General features: G+C 39.5%; 1 protein-coding gene across 1 annotated transcript in view; it reads right to left on the bottom strand.

The window, feature by feature from the left end:
* Window positions 1–9,824, bottom strand: part of LOC136858458 (elongation factor-like GTPase 1) — a 400,027-nt gene extending 390,203 nt beyond the window's left edge. Inside the window, exon 1 of the mRNA XM_068225562.1 lies at window positions 9,812–9,824. The gene's annotated coding sequence lies outside the window, so the exon portion shown is untranslated. The remainder of the gene's footprint in view (window positions 1–9,811) is intronic.
* Between the last annotated feature and the right edge of the window lie 5,403 nt (window positions 9,825–15,227).

Here is a 15,227-nt window from a genome sequence, read left to right as displayed (position 1 = left end):
CAACAAACGAACAATAGGCAATCCGCCAAATCGAAACCCTCAAGAAATGCTCAGAAAAATTCGGCTTACAAATCTCCTTTTCAAAAACCAAGGTCATGTGCAACCACTGCAACCTCCAGAATTTGAACACGAAATTTGGCACAAACGAAAAAGTGACTGAATTCCGATATCTCGGAGAAATCGTTATACCAACAGGAAAAGAACAGAAGGCCCTCGAGGTCCGCGTACAGAAAATGAAGAGAGCCCTCGGCCGAACGCAAAACATTTACCACAAAAAAGAATTATCAATCTTCACCAAAATTCGACATTACAACACTGTGATCAAACCCGAAATACTATACGCGAGTGAAACACTGGATCTCCACAGAAAAACAGCACTCGAAGACATCCTGAAAGAGGAATGTAAAATCATCAGAAAAATTCTCGGCCCAGAACTGAGCGACGAAGGATACCGACTGCAATCTCGTACAAAAACCGAGGAGCTTTCAAACCTTGCGGCCGACATCAGAAAAAGACGCTTGAAATTTTACGGACACATCAAACGCCTTACAGAAAATAGACTGGCGAGCCGAACTTGTCCTCTTACTAGAGGCAACAGAAAACATTTTAAAAAATTGGTGGACATCGGAAATCCACCAAGACCTGGAAAAATCAGGAATCAAAGTGGCCGACATCGCAGACCGAACCTGCTACAGGACGAAAATCAGCAAGTCGGAATCAGAGTCAGAGAGAAAAAAAGGATAGCTAGTTGCTTTACGTCGCACCGACACAGATAGATCTTATGGCGACGATGGGACAGGAAAGGGCTAGGAGTGGGAAGGAAGAGGCCGTGGCCTTAATTAAGGTACAGCCCCAGCATTTGCCTGGTGTGAAAATGGGAAACCACGGAAAACCATTTTCAGGGCTGCCGATAGTGGGGTTCGAACCTACTACCTCCCGAATACTGGACACTGGCCGCACTTAAGCGACTGCAGCTATCGAGCTCGGTGAGTCAGAGAGAAATCACAAGAAGACAGGAGCCATGAGGACAGAAGAACGAAGAACCACGATGAGAGAAAAATTAAAGGCTGCCTAGCAAAGAAGGAAATGCACAACTTCTAAGTGAGCTTTACGTGATCAGTGTTATGGTCTTTTTCGCATCTAATAATAATAATAATAATAAGAAGAAGAAGAAGGCAGGGAGAAGGTGAAACGCAGTATCGTCACATAACCTACGCCTGTCGAATAACACCAAGTGGTCTGAATCTATTAAAGAAACTATTTAAAATAGTTTGTGTTTGGTCCACCTTGTCAATACACTTCAAATGATTGAAAATTACTTTATTAATGTCCGGCTCCATGGCTAACTGGTTAGCGTGCTGAGCTTTGGTCATAGGGGTCCCGGGTTCGATTCCCGGAAGGGTCGGGAATTTTAACCTTAATTGGTTAATTTCTCTGGCACGGAGGCTGGGTGTATGTGTCGTCTTCATCATCATTTCATTCTCATCACGACGCGCAGACGCCTACGGTCGTCAAATCAAAAGATCTGCATCTGGCGAGCCGAACTTGTACTCGCACACTCCCGGCACTAAAAGCCATACGCCATTTCATTACTTGATTAATTCATACATGTTTCAGAACAATATGCATTCCATTCATCAGTGAAGTCAAATCAAGGAATAAAAACAATATAACTCTATCTTTTGTTTAGCCCACATTTAAAGAAGTATTATATCCTAAATCACCATATCAATGAATAAACAAACATCAGTGAAATATTATGAAAATTATCATTACATATAATTTTAATATTTTAATGATGTTGAATGGGAAGGCCTAAATAAACTTAAGATCTTAAAGTCTTTCTTCTTTTTCCTTTTTCGTCCTTAAATGATTAAACATTACTAGAATTTACTTTGGAAAATAATTATTTCATTTTTGACAAACAAAATTTACAAACAATCTAGAGGCCTAGCAATGGGTTCGTCGGCTTCGGGTATTTTAGCGAACATTTTCATGGAATACACGGAATATAATAAAACAATGGATAAGATAGATGGATTGATTGCATGGTTAAAATACGCCGATGATATATTTGTTATTATCGATGAACAAAAGATATTTTTGTTAGTGGCTTTACGTCTCACCGACACAGATAGGCCTTATGGAGACGATGGGATAGGAAAAGCCTAGGAGTTGGAAGGAAGCGGCCGTGGCCTTAATTAAGGTACAGGTGAACAAAAGACAAAACCTGATGAACTATAGAAGTATTTAAATATTTTGGATAAACAAGTGCATTTTACGATGAAATCTGAGAATGATGGAACTTTGAGTTATACAGATTTAACAATTACTAGAAATTCTGGTCATTTCGACTTTAACATTTTCAGAAAGGCTACTCAAAGAGATAATATCAGAAACGACTCCAATCATCCAGGTCAACATAAAAAGGCAACATTTTACAGCTTAATTAACAGAGCTATGCACCGGGCGAGTTGGCCATGCGGTTAGGGGCGCGCAGCTGAGCTTGCATCCGGGAGATAGTGGGTTCGAACCCCACTGTCGACAGGCCTGAAGGTGATTTTCCGTGATTTTCCATTTTCACACCAGGCAAATGCTGGGGCTGTATTTTAATTAAGGCCACGACCTCTTCCTTCCCAATCCTAGGCCTTTCCTACCCCATCGTCGCCATAAAACCATTCTGTGTTGGTGCAACGTAAAGCAAATTGTAAAAAAAAAAAAAAAAAAAAAAAACATAAGCTATGGACATACCTATGTATAAGAAGAATTACAATAGAGAAATAAATATAATCCACCAAAGTGCTCGTAACAACGGATACTCCAGAAAATGTATTAATAGAATTATAAATAAAATGAAAAATGAACCAAAAACAACTTGTTAAAGATCGAAAGGAGAAAAGGAAATCTGCAGTTCTAAGTTTTCGATGTAAGCAGAGGGGTCAGAGATCGAAAATAGTGTCGAAACGATACTTTTCGGGGTAGGTGAGATGAACAGTGACACTCCGGATTTTTAAAAGCCCAAGTTCAGCCCTCAAGTTCAGGTATTTTATAAGACCAAGTTCAGCCGGTTTGTAGCGGGGGGGCCAGGGGGTGTGAGATATAAAAATAATCGAAAATGGTGTCGAATCCATCGTCTTCGGAGTCGCTGAGGTGAATAGTGCACTCCGGTTTTTTAAAATTCAAAGTTCAGCCATCTTTGGGGTGGGAGTGGGGGGGGGGGGCGGTGTGAGGGAAGTGAGATAAAAATAATCAAAAATAGTGTCGAATCCATAGTTTTCGGGGTCACTGATATGAATAGTGACAGTCCGCATTTTTTAAAGTCCGAGTTCAGCCCCTTTTGGGGACGTGGAGTGATATAATAAAAATACAGAACATAGTGTCGAATCCATCGTTTTCGGGGTCGCTGAGATGAATAGTGACACTTCAGAATTTTTGTCGTGGGAGACGAGAGAGGAGTGAGATAAAAAATAATAAAAAATAGTGTCGAATCCATAATTTTCGAGATCGCTGAGATGAATAGTGACCCTCCAGTTGGTTTACATGTCCATGTTCATCCCGCTTTGTGGTGGGGGTCGAAGGGGGGTGAGATATAAAAATAATCGAAAATAATGTCGAATCCATAGTTTTCGGTGTCACTGAATGAATAGTAATACTCCAGTAATAGTAGTAACAGTTACTATAACAGGAGTAATAGTAACAGTCCAGGTTCAGCCCCCTTTCTGACACGGGGGTATGGGGGAAGCGAGATATAAAAATAAACGAAAATAGTGTCAAATCTATCGTTTTCGGGGTCCCTTGGCACACTTATGGCTTACCCAGGAGACAATCTTCGTGGAGGTGAGACAACCCTAGGGGGTGGGAGGGGGTGAGTTATAAAAATAATCGAAAATAGTGTCGATCCCGTAGTCCAAGTTCAGCCTTTTATCACATGGGGGGGGGGGGAAATGTGAAAAAGAAAGTGTCCAAAATGACCGAGATAAGGGAAGTATGTGCGTATGTTCCACCATAACTCTCAACTAAACTTGAAGTATGACTTACTATCTGGAAAATTTGTGGGGGTATGAGACCCCTAGCCTAGGGTGAAATGTAAAAACTATCGAAAACGACCAATATTTGCGTCGAATCCATAATTTTCGGGGTAGCTGAGATGAGCTGTGACGCTCTGAAAGCCGTTTAAGTCCAAGTTTAGTCCCAATCGGCAGGGGTATTATAACGGATGAAGAAAAGAGAATGTCCAAAATGATCGATATTATATACGAATGTGTATACGAATGTGTGCATATTCTAGCGTACCTCTCAAGCAAACTTGGTACACATATGACTTAGTATCTGGGGCTTAGATGGGCTGAAAAGTAAGTAGTCTAAAATTACGGGGATTAGTGTTGAATCCACTCTTTTTGGGGTCGCAAGAGTGATTGGGGACAGTCTCAGTAACAACTGAAATCGTGTACATCATATCTATAGCATGACGGGTAAATTCATGTACTTATTTGTTTGAAAGTCAATTCGAACTTCCACAAGGACACATTTCTACTCCAAAATTTAATTATCTAAGACTTGAAATCAAACACATCAAAGTAACTCTAAAACTATACAATATAACGTAAAATATCAATCCACATCTCAAAAAAGAATTCTATAAAATTCACTTCACACATAACTAACTGGTAATTCAAATCTTGAAGGTAAACATGCAGAAACTATCCGGGTAACGCCAGGTACTACAGCTAGTAATAATCAAGACGTAAGGACTGTACTAAACACGAAGCGAGGGCAGTCCTCGGCTGGCAAATGAAACACGTCTGAATACATTACATTTTCTAGAGAAGTCTTTGGTCGATTTTCAAGATACTTACGGTGCCTGAATTTGTAATGTTTGTAGGTTTAAAGCTAGGTTATAAAACAATGTAGTTCAATTAAAAAAGAACAAAGTTAATACCATTATCTCAGAGGATACTGGCGCCATGAAAAAGTACTTTAAGTCCGAATCTTGGTACCGGTAACATTACTGAAAGTGAAAACAAAATGTCAATGTCTTGAACTGTTCAAGAGTTATTTGAGGCGGACAACTTAGCGGAATAACCCTGTACATTTTCTGAATCTGATATGTACCGTAATATTTGAGTCAATGTATTTACAAAATAGACGTCATACTTTATCATGTTACTACCAGTACAGAGTAAATACTAATTTTGTAGAATTGTTGTTTTTTGTGTTTGGAATAATTCCTAGTATCATGTATACGAATAGAAAAGTTGTAAAGAAAGTTTAACTTTTGCGCTTTCTGAAATTAATATATTTTCTGAATGTGGTATGTAATATTTGAGTTCACGTATTATTAAAAATAAACGTCATATTTTACCATACCCCTACAAGAAAAGTGCAAACAAATACTGTATATATTTTTTTCACAGACTAGCAAACTTGTATTCACATTCCAACAGTACGAACAAAACTGTTATTGACTGTATAACGTCCGTCGACCACGAACATGAACATCAGTAAATGTTGGACTCCTTAACTGAACGATCAGAGGGTCCAGGAATTTTAGCCGCGTCTAGTTAACTACTCTGGCTAGGAGATACACAACACACCACACTAACAAGTACCAACCACCACAGAGACACGTAGTAGTGACTACATCCCTCCAAATGACGTAAGCGTTAGGAAGGGGCCAAATCTACATGTTCTGCCGTCCTCAAATAATTGGGAAAAGGCCAGGAAGTATAAGGATAATATTGTTAAATGTCATCATGAAAAGGATGATAATAGAAAACAATTTTTCAAGCAGTGTAACAATACAGAACACATTTGCAGACAAGAATATAATTGTCCTTATCGATGGCAACATAGATTGAAAAATTATCATCAATACTGCTAAAACATGATTACAACATAACAGACATAATTTCAGTGATGAAGTGAAGGGGAAAAACAACAGAAATGTCCCGACCGTTCATATAACCATCGTATGGCCTCAGCTACCACGTGCTGGAATTTTGACTTGACGTCATTTCGGCTGCTCAGCGTCTTTTTGGAATTTCATCTTAATTTACCAGATAGCAGAGAAACTATTGCGCGACCTACTATTCAGTTTTTGTTGCTTTCATCGGATAAAGTCCGACTCGTTGGCTGAATGGTCAGCGTACTGGCCTTCGGTTCAGAGGATCCCGGGTTCGATTCCCGGCCGGGTCGGGGATTTTAACCTTCACTGGTTAATTCCAATGGCCCGGGGGCTGGGTGTTTGTGCTGTCCCCAACATCCCTGCAACTCACACGCCATACATAACACTATCCTCCACCACAATAACACGCAGTTACTTACACATGGCAGATGCCGTCCACCCTCATCGGAGGGTCTGCCTTACAAGGGCTGCACTCGGCTAGAAATAGCCACACGAAATTATTATTATTATTATCGGATAAACACCAAATGTGCCATTATTTTTACATTATATTTTACAACATGGAGTTCCAAACTGATATTTTTCCGCCCTTCCAATATCCCACAATCTTGGGTTCCGGACGCTGACAATCTAGCACTGATCCACAGAGGGAGCTTCGATGGATAAGGGTATCAAAGGAAAAGGACCATCATGAATGGTGGTCAAATAACAAGGCTCAGAATACAAAAAGGGGGAACTATCGGGTTAGGAAGAAAATAAAAATTGATCAAGGAAAGTCGGAAAGTCAAAATGTAAGATACGAGTCTAGCATAATGGCATACTCAGTTGGAGCCATGTGATCTGAATACATCTTTCGTATGCATTGCAACTTACATTAACGAACATAACAGTGTCTCCAAAATGTATTTCGTAGACATAATTTACCCCGTATAATTTGTTTCTAAATTTGAATTTCACAACACTGTTCTTGATGTAGAATGCACAGCGGGACACTGCAGGTATATGTCAGATCTTCTTTTAGCGCGAATGAGCCATGTGGCAGTATCTTGAGCAAACGCATGTTTTTGCCAAGTGCACGTCAGTAGCGTCACCCGCTTCAATGCAAGGTCGAACACAAGGAATTTGACCTCACAACGCTGACAAAACAAACACATCTCACAACTCCGGTATTTCTTAATGATCAATCACTTTCCCCGAATCACGACTAACGCAGTAGTAGAAAAACGTAACCTAAGAACGCTAACAAATTATGAATATAATAAATATTAACGCAGTAGTAGAAAAACGTAACCTAAGAACGCTAACAAATTATGAATATAATAAATATTAACGCAGTAGTAGAAAAACGTAACCTAAGAACGCTAACAGATTATGAATATAATAAATATTTTGAAGTGAAATCGATTGATGAAATTAGCACATTATAAATTAACGTGTCACCTATGGCAAGTGTAATTGCAATAATTGGTAACATAGGGAAAGTGTCTTAGAGTTAGAAATCCGATGCCATCCAAGAATATTTTGAGTGAAAGAAGGAAAAAGAAAGAGAACTCGGACCTTTGACCAGGACAACTCCCCAGTCCGACACACTTGTCGTTTCATGGTGGCGTACTGGAGGCTCATTACAACGTTTTAATAACAACGTAACAGAAAAACCAGTAGCCCTAACCAAACAAACTGGTGAGACTACCAGATTTCGATAAGGACTGTCGGTGTCGAACCCCATATCTTGAGAAAACGAAAGAACGATTCTTTATTTCCTGCTAGTAGTTTAATGTCCGACTAAGGTTCCCAGCGTCGGAAGGACGGCGAAGGGAAATGTAAAAAACCGTGGCCTTAATCAAGGTACAAAATTTGCCTGGTGTGAAAATGAGAATCCACAGAAAACCATCTTCCGGGCTACTCACGGTGAGATTCGAGCCCACCAACTCCCGAAGGTAAGCTCACAGCAACGAGACAAGAACGCCTTAGCCAACCAGCTCTATCGGGACGTATATACTGCACAAGAAAGACTCTCTATTCCAGGAGTACGAAATTAATACTCACACAAAGAGCGATTATCACTCTCCTCTTGTCAGCATTGTGAATTATTAAGTTTAATTACATTAAATGATGACAGAGCAATACCGTATTATCCAATATCCTGTTATACACATTTTTATCTCCTTTGCTGACGCATAAATATATCACTAGCCTGCAATGATTTCCCGGTTTTGGGGGAAAAGAGGTGGGTCATATGGAGAACAATGTGCAGATTTAGAAAACACCAACTGTTTTGCCGTAAAACGTACATATTTTATGTAATTAGTTTTATATATCAATATTCGAGATTTAATGTCAATTTTAAGACATTTGAATTAGTCATGTTTCCAACATTTTTACCAGGCATCAAAATACGTGAACAGCGCTAATATTAGTGTGTAGAATTCAGTAAAAACAAGCAGAAATGTTTTATCATGTACAGTTTACAAGATACCAATATAAAATATATCCTAAAATTTTTATATTTTGCAAATTTTACGGAAATATGCCATTCTTTTATCACATACAAAAAACTGTTAATCATAACAATTGGTGGAATGCGTAGTATTATGACTTACTATCTCAAATGAATATTACGGGGGGTAAGACAACCATAGCACTCCTAGGTAAAAATAAAATACTACCTCAATATTATATTGTACTGGATTTATTGAATGATTTGGAAACTTCATAGAAAATGCGAACCTACGCAGAGAATATTCTTGTGAAACAAAACACCCGTTTCACACATGTCTTTGGCCGGTCATGTGTTTAAAATTCTCGGAGGGTTGGGTGATTTGAAAACGCAAGACCAACACGGTGAAAGGAAGTAATAAATCTGTCAGCACTGAGAGCACTGAAGAGAAGAACGCCAAAACATGTTAGCTCATAAAAGAAGCTGAGAAAAGAAAATCGAAATTGAGATGAAATGAAATGCGGATGGCTTTTAGTGCCTGGAGTGTCCGAGGACATGTTTTCGGCTCGCCACGTGCAGGTCTTTTGATTTGACTCCCGTAGGCGACCTGCACGTCGTGATGAGGATGAAAGGATGATGAAGACGACACATACACCCAGCCCCCATGCCAGCGAAATTAACTAATGATGGTTAAAATTCCCGACCCTGCCGGGAATCGAACCTGGGACCCCTGAGACCGAAGGCCAGCACGCTAATCATTTAGCCATGGAGCCCGACTAAACTTAGATAAACACAGTCCTTAGATAAATGTATCTTAGTATAGTACCACCATAGTCTTCGGTTGGCTTCCTGTTATCGCTGTTGTCGGAGTGTAATATTCTCTGGTTTTTAAGGGTTGCTTAAGCCCGGTTGCAGAAAAGTCAATCAAAGTTTGACTGGAATTTGATTGGCAATCATTCTATGTGAGTTGCAGAAACAGCAATCAGCGTTTGATCGGCGATCAATCTCACATCAGATTTGACCAGCAAATTCATGCTGATCAAGCACTGATTTTCCAATCAGAGCTTGCAATCTTTAAACTCAAGGATGTTTTTCTTTCTTTAAATACATATGATTAAACGTTTCAATGATAAATAAATTCAAGTTCATGTAGAAAGTGTGATTTGAGTGACGTTCTATTTTGTTTTCCGTAATCATTATTCTCACATATAATCTCAATCTTGAACATGGAACTAGTTAATTTATATCAATCAAATCTTGAAATAAATACTTATCTCTGGCATATTAATATCCATGTAAATCCAGACTTGTTAGAATTAATAAGCCAACGTGAAAAAACTTTAACCTATCCGCAGCATGGTTGTTTACTCTTTTGTAATTTTGCCCACACAATATCAGTCTTCTTAAATTTTCAATTATATGCAAGTATTCCTCAACTATATTAAGTAAGAAAAATATGGCCCCCTCACATTAATACTTTAGCCCGGCTGTCAAGATGTTCACACCCGCGCAACGATTGTCGTTTGACATTCACACCCGCGTAACGATAGTCGTTTGTTTACACGCTCGTGGCCTTCTAGGGAAGGATGTTGTCAAATAGTGCTCAGTGCTGACAACCTCTATACTTAGGAACTAGTCATATTGACAAAGATAATAAGAATTCACAGACATAGCACTCCTATTCGTCGGTGCTAGCCCTGGACCTCAAGAAAGTTCTTGCCGTGCGAACGGTTAAGAATAGGATCTTGACAAGACATTTTCTTGTGCTTTTATTGTGCTGGGGTTGGTAACGGATTATGATTAACATAATTGACTGCAACGACATCACGTTGCACTTCACATTAGCCAATAGGGATGCAAATAGCTACTTCAGAAATGAAAATGGCGTGTAACAGTCTTCGTTAGGTTATAAAAGTATAAAAATATACTTCTTCGGGCGGAATGGTGGGTTCCTGGACTTCGCAATGATCACACCTCTCCTCTGAGATGCTCTCCAAGTAAGATTTCATTACTTCCCATTTAATATAACATTACAAATAACATGACAGCCGGGCTACATTTTTACCCCTCTCACTTTCTTAGTGGGGATATCATTCATATTGCAGAAAATTAATTAAATCAAACGAAATCCTCAAAATTCGCTCTTTTTCACCTTTCAGCTGTTCCCTGATTCACTGCCACTTTGATGTCTTTGCTAGACACCAAAGAGATAAATTAAACACAATCCTTAACGAATCAACACGGCAGTGGTCACTAATTGAGCTGCTGCCAGATTTATTTCCTTCTTGGATCTTCAACCAGTAAATTGGAGAAAGTTGATCGGGGTTTAGGTTTTCTGCAAAGCACTCTGGAACTAAAGTTGATTGGCAATCAGCTGATCTGCCATTAAGGACTGATTTGATGGACCTTTTGGCAACCGGGCATTAGTGTTGTGTATAGTTATATCATGACGAAAAGAATACCTAGTGAGATCGCTCACTGAGTTCAAGAGCGCTCCCGCAGAGCTGAGCTAGTGGAGCCTAACACCAACGCTACACGGTCAACTGCTTTACGCTGATACGCAAATAACCAAATACAACACCCAGTTCCTTAGACTTATGAATAATACTGTCAGAGAGTTGTAAATACTATGCTTACTCCCCACGATGAAATATATTTGGATTTTAATAAGAGAACACACGAGATAAAATGGAACATTACGAAAAGCGAAAGCAATATTGTGCTTTACACATCGGTACTTAATAAAATACATTTTAAACAGAGCACATAAATAAATTAAACATACACCAGATCGCAAGTAACACTGACACTTTCCTCAAAGTAAATGACTTACACTACCCAGCAAAAATAGTTTGAGGCCACTTTTAATAGTTTAAAAGTAAACATTGACGAGATTGAACATCTCTACGGATTTCTCTCGTTCTGAAGACGAATCGGCACCTTATTAATAGTGGTAGACTAGTTTAGGAATAATGTCCAGAGTGTATTCAATACAACAGACAGCTCCTGATGGCACAATTGAAATCGCCTCAATCGAGTCCAGACACTCGTAAAAAATATCGTCCCACATCGACCTAAACGAGCTCAGTTTTTCGCTAATTTTCCGTTCAGTCTGGAAAAGAATGTCACATACACTTATAGATGGACGTGTTAGAAACCTCGTGGCACTGCCGAATGCGTAATCTTTAATTTCCGTAAGAACTGAAGACTCACGTGACGGAGAGAACTTGATAAATTCTGAGGATTGGCTAACAACATACCCGGCCACATGATAAACTAAAGAGTTTTATATCGAAGGATCAGGGACGGGGCTCAACTCTGGCACAGCACTTTCCCAATCTTCAATATTTAAACAACTTGAATAAGGAGGAAGTTCAACGTTTTCACCATTCACAAAAAAAACAGTCTGTCTTCATAATTAAATTTGAGGAAAAATGCAGGTCACATATTCTGCTATTGGCCAACAATTGTTTATATTTCCGCGGAATAAGTCTCACCCACTTCGCAACATTATTTTCTTTTTGCGGTGTAAAAAATCGTCTACCATCAAGCTTCCTTCCGTAACCCGATTTACAAACAGGAACGAAACAGTACGACACAGTCGTTCGGTAAACATCAAAACAACCAAATTCCCTCGATAAGCGTTAAAAATTTTACCGTGACTTTACGCACGCTCGCTATTACCTTCGTCGACAATTTGGCGCACATGTTGTTGCAGCTGGTTCGTTGCGACTGCAGCGCCACACTCCGGTGCGACCACCAACGGCAATGTTGAGAGAACACTAGGTATTCTATTCGTCATGGTTTTGTCATAACGAATAGGTAAGGGTAAGGGTGTATTCTGCCCGAAGGCAGGTCCGAACCTCCGCAGAGGTGTGCCTGAGCCGGAGTTTACGTGCGGTAGGGTGGCCAGTTCCTTTCCGCTCTTCCATTCCCTTACCCCCCACCAACAGCACGTGGCAACCCATCCAAACCTTGACCAAGCCCAATGTTGCTTAACTACGGAGATCTCACGGGATCCGGTGTTTCAACACGGCTACGGCCGTTGGCTAACGAATAGAGGAAGAAGTGTTATCTCTTCTCCGTCAATAGCATGTATCGAATACGGATCGGGTTGGCATTCTCCGCTACGCAGCGCTCCAGTCGATATACAAGTGCTTACACTTACACTATTACTTCATAGTATTAATACCTAAAATGCTATTGTAGGAAGCATTAAGTGAAAGGGAATTGAATTTCTTGCCATGTGTTGAGGTTATTTTCGTGAGATAATTTTCTTGTTATTTAATGCAAGTAAACAGCAGTTTAGCCTTTATATTTTCTTGAGTGCTTAATGTGAATAGTGAAGATGCCTTGCTGTTTTGTACCAGGATGTAGGGACTGTAAAGAGGTAAGACGGTTTTTCAAACCCCCTAAAGATAAGGAACATTTTATTAAGTGAAAAAAGGCCATATGTAGGAAGGATAGGGAATTTACTGGTAAGTCCAACATCTGTAATGCTCACTTTCAGAAGATGTAATTGTTAAGTTTGACAAATTTGTGATAGAAGGAAGGGAAGTACTTCTCCCAAAAACCAACTGGCGATTGAAAGACTATTCTGTTCCACAAATATTTTCTAATTTGCCTAAGTCTTTGTCTAGTACTGCAACTAAAAGGAAATCCCCCAACAAAGAAAATCGTCTGATAATCTTCTGGCAAAGACATGCCCAAATTTTCGAAATTTCATGATTCTGAATCCCTTGTGATATCAGCAATATCCAGTTTACCAACAAGCCCAAATCCGATGATTCTAAATCTGAAGTGTTAACATTAAAACAACAATTAAGGAACGTAAAACGGAACTTGGCTACGGCAAACAAAACGATTAAGTTAGAGAGTTTGTTGTGCAAAGTGAACTTGGTAGGATGAAACAGAGACTTTCAGGACAAGGTGCCTGTCAGTGTAAAGAAGGGCTATCTAGGAAACAAAAAGTTATTGTGGACACTATGTTGCAAAAGTGTCAGAAAAAGAATCCCAATGGTATGAGGTATGACAGTGAATATCTTTTAGATATTTTGCTAGACATAAAATCACCCAAGGGTTATAGACACTGCCTTAAACATAATTTGCTGCCCCTTCCATCTGAGGTGCACTAAGGAGGTTGTTAAAGGTTGTTTTTTTGGCTTTACGTCGCACCGACAGAGATAGGTCTTATGGCGACGATGGGATAGGGGAAGGCTACGACTGGGAAGGAAAAGGGCCGTGGCCTTAATTAAGGTACAGCCCAGCATTTGCCTGTTGTGAAAATGGGAAACCACGCAAAACCATTTCCAGGGCTGCCGACAGTGGCATTCGACCCCACTACGGTATTTCACGGATGCAAGCTCACAGCTGCGCTGCACGCCCCAAATAGAATAGAATAGAATCTCTTTTATATATGTATTACATTGTAATTCACGTGGTTAAGTGTAAGAGAGGGCCACGACCTCTAACTTCGCCACTGCTTAAGTCAAATAAAAAAATAAAAACTCGCCCAGTGTTAAATGGTTTTAAATGCTCTTATGGTGTAAATAAAAATGCTCTTGATGCCATTAAAAACTACTTCAATGAAGAAAGGGATTAGAATAAAAGGACAGGGATTGTCATTTTTGATGAGGTAAAACTAAGAGAAGATATACAGTTTAATGGATCTTTTTTGTTCATAGATGGATTTGTGGACTTCGGTAATGTAACACCTGAAGACCAGTGTAATGTGTTGGCTGACCATGCCCTTGTCTTTATGTCTGTACCTCTCTTACACAGTTGGGTTCAACCAGTTGCTGTCTTTGCTAGTAAAAATGGTATTCCTGGAGAGCGTTTGGCAAAAAATATTAATACAAATTACAATCCAACTTGAACAGGCAGGGTATAAAGTGGTAGGGTTCACATGTGATGGCAGCCAATCAAACAAACATGCCTCGAGGCATTTACAAATATAAGGAAAGAAACGATATGTTATGTGTTGTTTTTCTAACCCTGTTGATGTAAGTAGAAAAGTATGGCCTTTTTCAGACGCAGTATATATATTTTAAAATGTATACGCAACCACTTCAATGACAAGCGCACTGTCGTGTTTGATATAGACACAGTGGAATATCGCTTTTATTAACTTGTGTATAATACTGACAATTCATCAGAACTCGCTGGTGTAAGGGCATGCAGTAAATCGACTTTTGCACATATACATACAACCTCCTTCCAGCCCGATTTGCCTTTTTCTTTTCTTTCATTTTTTTTTAGAGAAACTGGCATTCCAGGTTTTGAAGACAGTGAAGCGACTGAAAGATTCACTCAGGTGTTGAAAGGTATGCCTGATGCTTTAAATTCCACCACACCATCATTTACCTTGAGAAAAGATTCGAAACACCATCAAATTTCGCTAGACATGTCTGTAATTCTAAATAATTCAGATAGTACTTTCGCTTCCGAAAGAACATTAGAATCATTGAGAGTTAATATTCAGAGCACACTGGAAATTGCTGTTTATTTGTGCAGTCAAGGTTTAAACTATGTATTGACAGGCAAATGTAATCAGGATCCCCTAGAGAGACATTTTGGCATCATGCAATCACTGACCTGTGATGACCATCCTTCGACAGTTGATTTCTTGCACTTGCATATGTTGCAATATATGTATGTCCCAGTAAAAAAGGTTTTATCAAAGGGAGGGAATTGTGAACTAAAGACAGAACCCTCCTTAACATCATATGTCAACCAGATCAGAATTCTGGCAAAGAAGACTGAGAATAGGGACATAAAAGCATCAGTGTTGGGAAGTTTAGAGAAAAAGATTGTTTTTTAAAGTAGTTATGTAAGTCTTTCAGTACAGGGAGGAAATCCACCCATCAGTGCCCTCGCTAGTGTAAA

Source organism: Anabrus simplex, chromosome 1 (assembly GCF_040414725.1).
Source record: "Anabrus simplex isolate iqAnaSimp1 chromosome 1, ASM4041472v1, whole genome shotgun sequence".
NCBI classification, from domain to species: domain Eukaryota; kingdom Metazoa; phylum Arthropoda; class Insecta; order Orthoptera; family Tettigoniidae; genus Anabrus; species Anabrus simplex.
The sequence above is the reverse complement of the archived record's forward strand: the minus strand, read 5'-3'. Positions and strand labels throughout refer to the sequence as shown.